Source organism: Mastigoproctus giganteus, chromosome 13, assembly GCF_048544385.1.
Source record: "Mastigoproctus giganteus isolate SK-2022 chromosome 13, ASM4854438v1, whole genome shotgun sequence".
Classification (NCBI taxonomy): Eukaryota; Metazoa; Arthropoda; class Arachnida; order Uropygi; family Thelyphonidae; genus Mastigoproctus; species Mastigoproctus giganteus.
The window spans coordinates 22291898-22303774 of record NC_143587.1 but is presented as its reverse complement, the minus strand read 5'-3'; positions in this window follow the sequence as shown (position 1 = coordinate 22303774).

Sequence of the window (11877 nt, the reverse complement as noted above, 5' to 3'; positions counted from 1 at the left end):
CAGTATACTGTACATGGAGCAATATGGCCTTAGTTGCTGATTCTCCTTAAACCCTACAAAAACAACAACACTGTCTTATTCACGCAAGTAGTAGGTGTTCTAATTTCAATAAAAGACGAGTGTACGTCATCCAGAATTAGTTCCAGCAAACTCAAAGAACCTCCCAGGTTTTAGTAAAGCCTTTTAAGTTCTTTCAAGCGTCTTATTTCGCCATAACAAAATGCTTTGGAAAGAGCTTTTAGACAAATGACCTTGGAGAGAATCTTTAAAGTTTCATGCCGAACTAATTAAGAAATATAACTCTATATATTTTGAAAGAAGCAAGAGTGTGGCCCCGGTATAGAATTGAATAAAAAAGGACGTGCTGAAGAAGATGAGGAAAAATGAGATTTAATTTTGTTTTCAATGATGGTCAAACGGGGAATGGAAGATGTTCTGTAAATATCCGCTGTAATATTTTAAGTTAGAAATTGCAAAACATATTTGTTCTGCAGCTTGACTTTTTTTCTATGCCTTTATTGCTTACCTTTATTAATTTCACTGTTTTATTTTATTTTTTTTTGGTAAAACGAAACGGGCTGTGAAGAGTTATTGCATTCTGTCTGTAAATTACACTGCTCTACCATAATATCTGGATACCCCACCGTTAACAGTTGGTCACGTGTCCAAAACACATACACTGTGCTGCAAGTTTATTAGGTACACCCCTGTGTGCACACAAATGGTTTGTCCCACGGCGTTGCAAGTCACATTACCACAGTTGTGGATATAAATGCAGCAAAACAACCTTTCCAGTATCAGATAAGCGTACAAACCGTAGCGAGAAAGGGGAAAAGGAGTGGTCTAACGGACTTCGAACGTGGCATGGTAGTAGGTGCAAGACGTGCTGGACAAAGCATCTCTGAAACGGCAGTGTTATGGTGTGGGTCCATTGATACCCATAGATTCACGCCTGAATGCCACATCGTATCTAAACATCGTTGCTGACCAAGTGCATCCGTTCATATTGACAGTTTATCCTCAATCAGGTGGTTACTTCCAGCAGGATAATGCGCCGGTGCACAAAGCCCAAACCACTATGCAATGGTTCCAGGAACATGACAATGACTAATCTTTGCTGCAGCGGCCCGCTCAGTCCATGGATCTCAATCCTATTGAACATCTTTGGGATGAGCTGGAAAGGGCTGTTCGCTGCAGGCCTACACCTCCTTCAAATCTCAAGGAACTGCGTGACACACTCATGTCTGCATGGTACTCCATTCCTGCACAACGTTTTCAGCATCTTGTTCAATCCATGGCTAGACGAATTCAGGCTGTTTTGAGGAGCTTTAAAGGAGGCTCAACTCGCTACTAGGTAGATGTACCTAATAAAATGGCAGCACAGTGTATATTCGTTGCAAGACAATTCGTTGTACGATAATTCGCTGTATGTGGCAATTTGGTGAAAGACAATTGGTGGCTACGACAATTCGTTGAGTACAGCAGTTGTCGTTGTCCTTGCAGTTGGGTCTTAGGCGCATCGGCGACTAAGGCCATATTACTCCATGCATATTGTTTGTAAATTACGTTCTGTGGTCGATTTTCTGTTTTCTGGATGGAAAAACCTGAATTTCTGGGAGAAAACCATGCTACCCTCCTCTGAGATCGACTAACTTAGCCACATTGTGAAAAAAAAGCCCACAAAAATTCCCCACTTCGTCAACGGGACTGGAACTCAGGTCTTTTCCACTTGGTGTGGGGAGGACGGCGATTCTACCAACCGTGCTCCTTACGAGGGCAGACTAAAATCAATTTTAGTCTGCCCTCGTAAGAGCAGTCTGTGCAGTCTGCACAGACTGCCCTTAATTAATCAATGCAGACTGCATTGATTAAAATAATCAATGAAGCGAAGGGTTTATGAAACAACAGAGGTTTTGTCAACTTAGAGAGGAGGAATGCAGAAGTTTAGAAAAAATACAATATTTTTTATCCATTTATTTGAATAAAAGGATTCACGCCGATCAATCTCACAGGCACGCCTAACCAGAGTGTTTTTCCATGTAGGGGGATTCGGACTCCAATTCTGAACCCTACACAATCTCCAGGGAAGGTTAACTGTCTACCCTTAACCCTTAGCCGTTAGGTTAACTGTCTACCCTTAGCCGCTTTGGGCATAATGGTCAGCAGGGCATGTCACTTCACGTGCGGCGATGGTACATGGGATGTTCAAGATCTTAAAAAAATAGGAATTGTTGAAATCTGATGTAAATTTTAACAGTCACTCACATATTCAAAATGATCCTAATTTGGCAATCATCGTGAACTAGTAGATAATAAATCCGGTGTATTTTCATTTAACAGAAGCCACTTAGCTACCAGAAAGCAGCCATCATAGGAAGGCTGCTTCCCGGTACCCGTCCACGCCACGAGGATGCGGGCCAAACCATACTCAACTAAATGTATTTTTACCAGCAGCCACAGGAAGAAGCACAAGTCGTATGGGTGCAGCAGTCTCCTATAATATAATCACGTACGGTGGTGAAGACCACAAAGAATCTCCATCCACTGGAAATAGTGCAATACCAGTGGATGTCAGCAGTCCCAGTACCCAAGAAGCCCAAATGTGGGTTTGAGCAGGTGAAAAACCCCTTCTCTAATAAACTGGAGACCAACGAATCTTGCTCCACCCATAGGGGCTGACATAAAAAAAAAACTGTCCCCAAAGGGACTAGCATAATTAACAATTTTAGAAAAGAAATAAAATGATTAAGGAAAAAATAATAAATAAATAAGGGGAATTGTCTAATACACTGGCACAGCAGTGTATTCAGCCTAATATAATCATCACTAGATACATGTATGTACAAGTGATCGCAGATAAATTTTATGTCTTCATTTCCTTTTTACCTTCATCTGATAAACTAACAAGTATCCAATAGTTGGCGTGCAGGTAGAGAATCGTACACATCGTGCGTTCAAACCTGCACGACCTAAGGCGATATTGGTCAGTATATACTGTCTGTAAATTGAGTGTTTTCTGAGGTCAATTTTCTGTTGCTAATTGAAAAACCAGAGTTTCTAGGAGAAAAAACCATGCTGCCCGAGACCGACTAACTCAGCCACATTGTGAAAAAGTCCCATAAATGTTCCTCCCATCATCCTCGGGAGTCGAACTGTGCTACCCACGAAGGCACCACACAAACTTCTAAAGATTATAAATGGAATTGCTCTCGAAGATATATTGATTAAGTCTTTGGCTGTCCCAGAGATTTAAATAAAAGTTATTGAGTCATTAATTTTGCTGAAAATCACCATCCGGGAATTACTGATTAATTACCGAATGCCGATAAATTCTAGAATTGAATTCGTACTCAGTACTAATTGTTGACCTGTTAATAATCCTTCCCCCCTCCCCCAGCAAACAAGACATGGAATTATTGGATTAAAACATCTTTTGGGTTTGGTTGCCTTCATCGTTACGTCATCACCTATTTGCCATAAATGTACAATTCCCAATTGGAATGCGTGCATCAAACCCATTAATTCTTCGCTAATTGCCATCATTATCTAAGGTGGGTTGGGGCGTGCCGTGGCGACAAAGAACCATTAACGAACGCAGACGTTTATTTCCAACGACCTCAATGTACTTGGGTTAATTGAGTAAAAGAGAAAGATTGGCTAGACATTTATATTTATCCGGTTAAAATTATTTGACTTATAACCTTTTCCTCCAAAATACATTTTGATGTGGAGTCTCTGAATCAATGGATTTAAAATTCTTTGATTTTCTTAACCAGTGCATTTCTGGAAGATTTGCTATTCAGTAAAATCCATCTGAGGAGGAAGGTCATCAGCAACATGGTCACTGTTATTTACTGACCTTTTTTTTCTTCAGAGAATTAAGTTTAAAACACCCCAATTATAGATGGAATGAACTCAAGTCTTTTCCACCCACACCCGGTGGAAAAGACTCGAGTTCGAGTCCGGTCGATGACGTGAGGAATTTTTATGGGTATTTTTCTCAATGTGGCAGAGTTAGTCGGTCTCAGGCGAAGTATGGTTTTTCTCCCAGAAACTTGGGTTTTCGTCCAGCAAACAGAAAATCGACCACAGAACACATGCAATTTACAGACAGTATACGTGGAGCAATATGGCTTTAGTTGCTGATGCTCCAAAAACCCTACAACAACAACAACAACAAATTTACGCGGATTGCGATGGATTCTTTCAATACGACAACGCAACTATCCACAGTGAAAAAAATGCGTCTGAATGGCTGGAGAAGCATCCTCAAGAGTTCCATCATCTACACTGGCTGCATAATCCTCCACACCTGAATCAAATTGACAATGTGTGGGACATTTTGGAAAGAATAATTCAGATTCGCATTTCAAAGATTGTTCAAAGATTTCAAAGGACACCTTTGAACAATGAACATGACCAAAAGATATCTAATAAAAGCCATCAACCAATCACCAAAAGATAAACAACTATCAATGCTATGCATTACTCTTTAAATCCCCATGTTTGGGGGTTCATTTGGCAATGTCAACTCTGGCACTTATTAGTATAATCTACATCCTCTCCACATTGGGAGTAAACGGATTGAGTTCGAATCCTGCGTGTAACGTGAGAAATTTGTATGGACTTTCTGCGCAACGTGACTGAGTTTGTCGGTCTCTGTTGAGGACAGCACGTTTTTATTTTTACTAGAAACTAGTTTTTCATCCAGCAAGACACACTTTTGGCACCAATTCAAACGGACTGATTTGTTTAGAGTGGTCAAGAGAACACAGACAGCTAGGCATCGTGAGTCGCATCCCCCTCACGAAGATGTCCCCTCATAAGCGGTCCATCTGTAAATTCAAAGACATTCCATCGCTTCCTGGACACCCCTCGTGAATTTGGAGAAGATAATTCTTTGGTTTATCGGGTTATGCTGGACCCATTATAGAGTTTTAACGAAAGAAAGAAAGAAAAATATTAAATAAAAGAAAGGAACGGACCATAGTATGGAAGCAAACATTATGGTCTGTGATTTTTTTGTGTGGGGATCGAATGTGGATCGACCGAAGTTAGCTGCAGGGTCAGGACCCGATAATTTCCATCGGGTTTCTCACTAGAATGCGTTCGTGGAATAAATCATTTCGGTTTTGGATGACGTCAAAAAGGTTCTGTTGAAGGGAAGTTTTCTTTTTGTGGACTCGCTTCTCATTGGCCGTGGATAATTTATGTTCGCGTTTTCCAATTAATTGCGGCGCAGTCCCCCCTCCATGCGGAGGATGGAGGGGGAATTGCCCTAAATATGATTTGAAGGTAAAAATGGCGCTTTGCTGTCATTGGCAGAATGGACTTTGTTAGCGCGGTAATCGTCTTAACTGGTTTCGCAGAGATTTCGTGCTCACCATGGAAACCGCTTGATTACTGCTCAAGGAAGCATTCGTTGAGTTTTTATCGAATTAATTCGAATCATTCTTTTAATGCAAAACAGAGGTCGAAAGATTATCCATCTGATCGTATCTCCTTCATCCACTCCCCCTTCAACCCTCTTTCTTTTTCTTCTTCTCATTTCCACTCTTTTGTTGGTCTGTCTCTTTCAACCTCACTTACTCTTCCTCTCTTTCTTTCTTTATTTTTTTCCCCTTCATTTCTTTTTCTCACTTTTTCTTACACTTATTTTATATTTCATTTTCATTTCTCTCTTTCTGTTTCTCTTTCGTTTTTATTTCTCTTTCCTTCGTTCTATCTGTTTATCTCTCTCTAATTTCCGCTGTTCGTTTTTCTCTCTCTCTTTTTCAAGCTCTTCTGTCTTTTTAACCCTATTTTGTTTTCTCTTTTTTTCCCCTTTCTTTCTTTCTTCTCATTCTTTTGAATCTCGATTTCTCCCTTTCCTATTTAATCTATTCGTCTCTCTTTGTTTTTGTCTTTCTTTCCTTCATTTTAATTTGTTTGTCAATCTTTGTTTCCCCTTTCTTGCTGTCCTTTTATCTTTCTTTTTTTCTTTCCTTTTTATTTCACCTTTTCTTCTTTTTTCACTTTCTCATTTCCTTTTTTTCTCTCCACTGTCCCTCATTTTTGTCATTTTATTGCTTGTTTTTTTCTCTCTGTCTTTCTCTCTCTCTCTCTCTCTGTTTCTTGCTCTCTTTGAATCTTTCTTTTCATTTCTTGTGTTTCCTCTGTCTTTTTCTTTTTATATTTCTCGGACTCTTTCTCTCTTTCTCGTATCTCTCTCTTTGTTTCTTTCTTTCTCTCTCGGTTGTTTTCCATTTCTTTCTTTCCCTCTCTCTCTTTCTTGAGTTTCTCTCTTTTTCTCGGGTCTCTTTCTTTCTCTCTCTCTCTCCCTCTTTTTTTTTTTGGTCTTTTTCCCTTTCGTTCTTTCCTTCTCTCTCTTTCTTTCTTTCTCTCTCCCTTTTTCTTAGTCTCTTTCCCTTTCTTTTTTTTTCTTGGGTTTCTCTCTTTCCTGCTTTCTTGGGTCTCCCTCTCCCTTTTTTCTTTCTTTCTTTCTCTCTCACTTTTTGCTTCTTTCTCTCTTTCTCGTCTCTCTTTCTCTCTGTTTCTTTCTTTCCCTCTCTCTCTTTCTTGGGTTTCTTTCTTTCTTTCTTTCTCTCTTTCTCTTTCTCGGTTGTTTTCCGTTTCTTTCTTTCTTTGTTTCTTTCTCTCTCTTTCTTAGGTTTCTCTCTTTTTCTTGGATCTCTTTCTTTCTTTCTCTCCCTTTGTTTTAGTCTTATTCCCTTTCGTTCTTTCCTTCCTTCTCTTTCTTTCTTTCTTTCTCTATCCTTTTTTCTTAGTCTTTTTCCCTTTCTTTCCTTTTCTCTTTTTCTTGGGTTTCTCTCTTTCCTTCTTTCTTGGGTCTCCCTCTCTCTTTTTTCTTTTTTTCTCTCTTTTTTTCCTTTATCTCTCTCTCTCTCTCGTTTTCTTCTTTCTCTCTTTCTGTTTCTCTCTCTGTTTCTTTCTTTCTTTCTTTCTCTTTCTCGGTTGTTTTCCGTTTCTTTCTTTCTTTGTTTCTTTTTCTCCCTTTGTTTTAGTCTTATTCCCTTTCGTTCTTTCCTTCTCTCTCTTTCTTTCTTTCTCTATCCCTTTTTCTTAGTCTCTTTCCCTTTCTTTCCTTTTCTCGTTTTCTTGGGTTTCTCTCTTTCCTTCTTTCTTGGGTTTCCCTCTCTCTTTTTTTTTTTCTTTCTCTCTTTTTTCCCTTCTTTCTCTCTCTCTCTCTCTTTTTGCTTCTTTCTCTCTTTCTCTTTCTCGGTTGTTTTCCATTTCTTTCTTTCTCTCTTTCTTTTTCTCGGTCTCTTTCTCTTTCATTCTTTCCTTCTCTATCTTTCTCGAGTTTCTCTTTCTTTCTTTCTCTCTCCCTTTTTCTCGGCCTCTTTCCCTTTCTTTCTTTCCTTCTCTCTCTCTCTTTCTCTCTTTCCATTTTTTCTTTCCTTTGCTCTCTTTCTTGGGTTTCTCTCTTTCATTCTTTCTCAGGTGTCTCCTTTCTTTCTTTCTTCCTCTCTCTTTTTCTCTGTCTCTTTCCCTTTCTTTCCCTCTCTCTTTTTCTCGGGTTCTTTCTTTCTTTTTCATTGTCGTTTTCTCTCTCTCTCTCTCTCTCTCTCTCTCTCTCTCTCTCTCTCTCTTTCTTGCTGTCTTTTTATCTTTTCTTGTTTTTCTCTTTCTCGTTCTTTTTCTCCCTCTCTGTTTATCTTTCTCTCACTACCGTTTTTGATTTTTCTTAAAGATCCTCCACGGTCTTTCTTTCTTTCTCTCTCTTTTGCCCTCCTTTCTAACAGGTGGCATCACTCTATCATTGTCTGCCGGTGCTACTCTTATTCATTTGCCACCTTAAAAAAAAGAAGAAAAAAAAAGAAAGAGAAAAAGTGCTCTTACCAACAAAATAAAGAATTTGCGGAAGTTTAAAAAATGAAGATTGTGTACACAGACTACAAATGACTTCACTTTCTTCGAAACAACATAAAAGCACTTGGTGAAACCAGAGTGAATAACCTTTTATTTTTATTTTTGGCTTCCTTCTCTCTCTCTCTCTCTCTCTCTCTCTCTCTCTCTCTCTCTCTCGAGGTAGCGCTGCGCACACAACTTCATTATCCTCTTTCAGCGTCCATCTCCTTGTGTCAACGCCCTGATCGATTTTACAGGAGAAGAAGATGAACGCTAACATAATTTGCATGGCTTCACCAGGTTCTTACCGATTTCTTAAGACTATTTGAGCCACAATAGAAAAATCCAAAATGTCCAAGGCATAGTTCGTTGTCCTCAGTGTCTTCAAAATGTACACAATTTGTACCAAAGGCAACTTCTTCAGTGCACACCTATATAATTTCACTCTTCCACTACTGACGACATCCATCTTCAGTTGTAAGGTTTTTATCCGGATATTCCGGATTTTCCCTTCACAGTTGTAACCGGAAGTCTAAAATTAACTGAATGCGAGCGAAAGATCTGAGCGGTCAAATAAAATTCATTTCATTGACGCGCGTTCTCTCGAAGATGGGTGGGTGACCAAGTATTCTCCAAACAACGATTGGCGCCAGTGTGCCCGTAACCAAGGAACAACCTTGAGTGCCAATAAGTGCGAAGATCGTTCTTGAACTTCGTTAAAGGAGACCGCTTTTCTTAATCCAACTGCCAGTTCCACGATAACTTAAAAGAAACTGTTGTCGCAGTAACTTATACGCCATCTATTAGGAGTTTCATGATGGTAAACTTTATTTTTAGCAAAGAACCAGTGTCCATGTTGTTGTTGCTGTAGTGGGATTTAGGAGCATCAGTGACTAAGGACATATTGCTCCCGGTATATTGTCTGTAAATTGGGTGTTCTCTGGCCGATTTTCCGTTTTTCTGGATGAAAAACCCAACTTTAAGGGATCAAAAACCATGCTACCCTCTCCTAAAACCGAATAACTCAACCACATTTTGAAAAAGGCCCATAAAAATTCATCCCCTCACCGACGGGACTCAAACTCAGGTCTTTTCCACCATTTAGGGAGAACGGCAATCCTACCAATTGTGCTACCCACGAGGGCAAGCAGTGAACAAATCCCCAAGGAACTTGGAGATTTGTAATCTCAAGATTTTTTGACGGGCCCTAAAGGTTAAAGCGGGTAGACAAGATGTTGAACGAAAGGATCGTCCAACCATCCTTACGATTGGCGAAAATGCTTAAAAGCATACCAGAAATTTGGGTCTTTCAGATAGACTGAAGAAGTTACCGTTGTTCATTTGTTCCTTTGACAGTAATCGGATTCATCCCACAAGGACATACAATCAGATACAACAAACGAACATACGATAATCAACCACTATTGTTTGTTTATTTAGTTACTGTATCCTTTCTGTGAATGGACTATAATCGAATCCATGGCACACAAGACTTTTGAATTGCAATTAAATGGGATCTGTCCATCATTAGGCAGCCCTTATATATATTGCCCAAAGCATATGGGCACCTTTTGAATATTGGATAAATGACTCCTACTCCCTATAAAAGCAACTACATTCGCGCTAGAAGTTAGTTGGTCAAAGAAATGCAGTAGACGAGGGTAGAATCTTTGAAGATATGGGCCTACCTCGAGAACCCCACTAAACATCTTTGAGATGAACTTGAACATCGGCCAATATACCCAGAATCAGCAACAGAACTGATGACTGTGTTGATTATCTAAAACTGATTCGAAGTCTACTGACTAGTCATTAAATCCAAAGTTGGGTCGACACTTATTAAATGTTGAAAGGTATTTTTAAAACATGCAGGTGTCCTTAAACTTTTGGCCATTTAGTGTATATTAAAATATCCAAAAGAATTCAGTATCTAAGGATGAAAATTCTGGATGGACTGAATTCGCAATAATAAATTATACCAAGGTTTAGATTCATCTTTGATTCATCAAATGAGCAAAAATCTCTCTCTCTCTCTCTTTCTCTTTATGGAAATTAAAGTATTATCTTTCCGAAATGTCGCTTCTCTCCGCAGATCGGTCCACGAACAGCAAGAGTTCAATGACCTTCCGTAGCGCATTCACGACACCACAAAAGAGGTGATGAATATGTACGGTGGATAAACGACAGTGGTCGATGGAGCATGCAGAGGCAGCATCGAAAGTTTAATGTTTAAAAATGGGACTCATCGAGTGAGATGATACACGAAAAGACGCTGTTTATGTTCAACTCGAATGAAGACAGACGACAAGAGAACGGCGAAGGATGAAAAGTTGGAAAAGTTAAAACGTTTCAAGTTTCTTTGTTGTTTACATAAGTTACTTCTCAACAAACCGTTCAGATTCAAAAAATCTGGGACAAAAAAGAAAGTACTCGACAAAATATTGGAAGCCAATTGAAAAAATCTTAGAGGCAATGATTAAGAGGGTATTTTGATAAGACACCAGGAAAGCTCATGGTTGCCTATCGATGATTAATCGAATGTTATCCTGTAGAGATAGGAAGGCAATTGTAAGAGCGCATTTGGAAGACTGTGTTCAAGTATGGAGATCTCATCTCAAAAAAGACATCCAGCTTCTTGAACGGATTCAAAGAAGGGCAACTCGAATGTGAGATCTGCAGAAGAACGACCTTATGAGGAAGACTTCGATTATGTGGGCTACAGAGCTTGTCAACCAGGCACCTCAGAGGTGATCTGTTTGAGAATTATAAGGCTCTGAGAAGAGTTAATAATGAACGTAGAAATTTTCATGTTGGAAAAGATTTCAGGCTAGCGGCCATTTTGTCCATGTACAGAAAAAATCCTTGCTACTCTCACCTGAGATTGACTAACTCAGCCACGTTGGGAAAATGATGCATAAAAATTTCTGCAGTCATTGACGAGATTCGAACTCAGGTGGTAGTTGAGTTCGAATCTCGTACTTTTCCACCCGGTGTAGGGACGATAGTGATTATACTAACAAGGGTACTAAGGCTATGGATGTCAATGTATTTTGTCAGTAAACTGCAGCCCTCGTGGATAGCACAGCTGGTAGGATCCCCGTCCTTCCCACACCGGGTGCAAAATTCCCTAGTTCGAGATCCGTCGATGACTGGAGGAATTTTTATGGGCCTTGTACGCAACGTGGCTGAGTTCGTCGATCTCAACGAGGGTGGCATGGTTTTTTCTCCCGAAAACTCAGGTTTTTCGTTCAGCAAAACAGCTAATCAACCACAGAACAGAAACAATTTACAGACAAACATGGAGCAATGTGGCTTAGTTGCTGATGCTTCTAAAAACCAATTACAACGACAACAGGTTTGGTAGTCGGTTTGCTGGATGAAAAATCACGAACCCTTTTTCATCTTGTGTGACAGTGTTCAATTCCAGTCCATAAGAGTGTTGTGGGGGGGGGGGGAACTTCTATATTGCTTTGTGGTGCCAGAAACTCGCATTTTTATCAGTAAACTAACTTTGAAATGCAGTTTACTACTACCATCAAGTTTTGTTGCCATCTCCTAAGAATGGTTCTAATTGAAATGATTATTACGAATTTAAGAGCATCATATCTATTATTGTTGTTGTTGAGTTTTAGGAGCATCAGCGACAAAGGCCATATTGCTCCACGTATTTAGTCTGTAAATTTCTTATGTTCTGTGGTGGACTTGCTGGATGAAAAACCCGAATTTCCGAGAGAAAAAACCATGCTATCCACGCCTGAGCCCAACTAACTCAGCCACATTGTGAAAAGCTTATATCTATAGCAACTGTCATTTTTAAGTCTGAGAAGCTTATACAATCCAGAATTATTTATTTAAAAATTATTTAAAAAATCTTGACCAAAAGAATTATTGCCTGCCGATTATGACCCAGTACAATAATCCTGTAATGGATAATGGTTGCCTGCCAGGGGCAGATCTCTTTGTGACAAAAAATTGGAATAAATTATAAATAATTCTGGAGGTAATAGAGCCAAAGGTAAAAAAAGA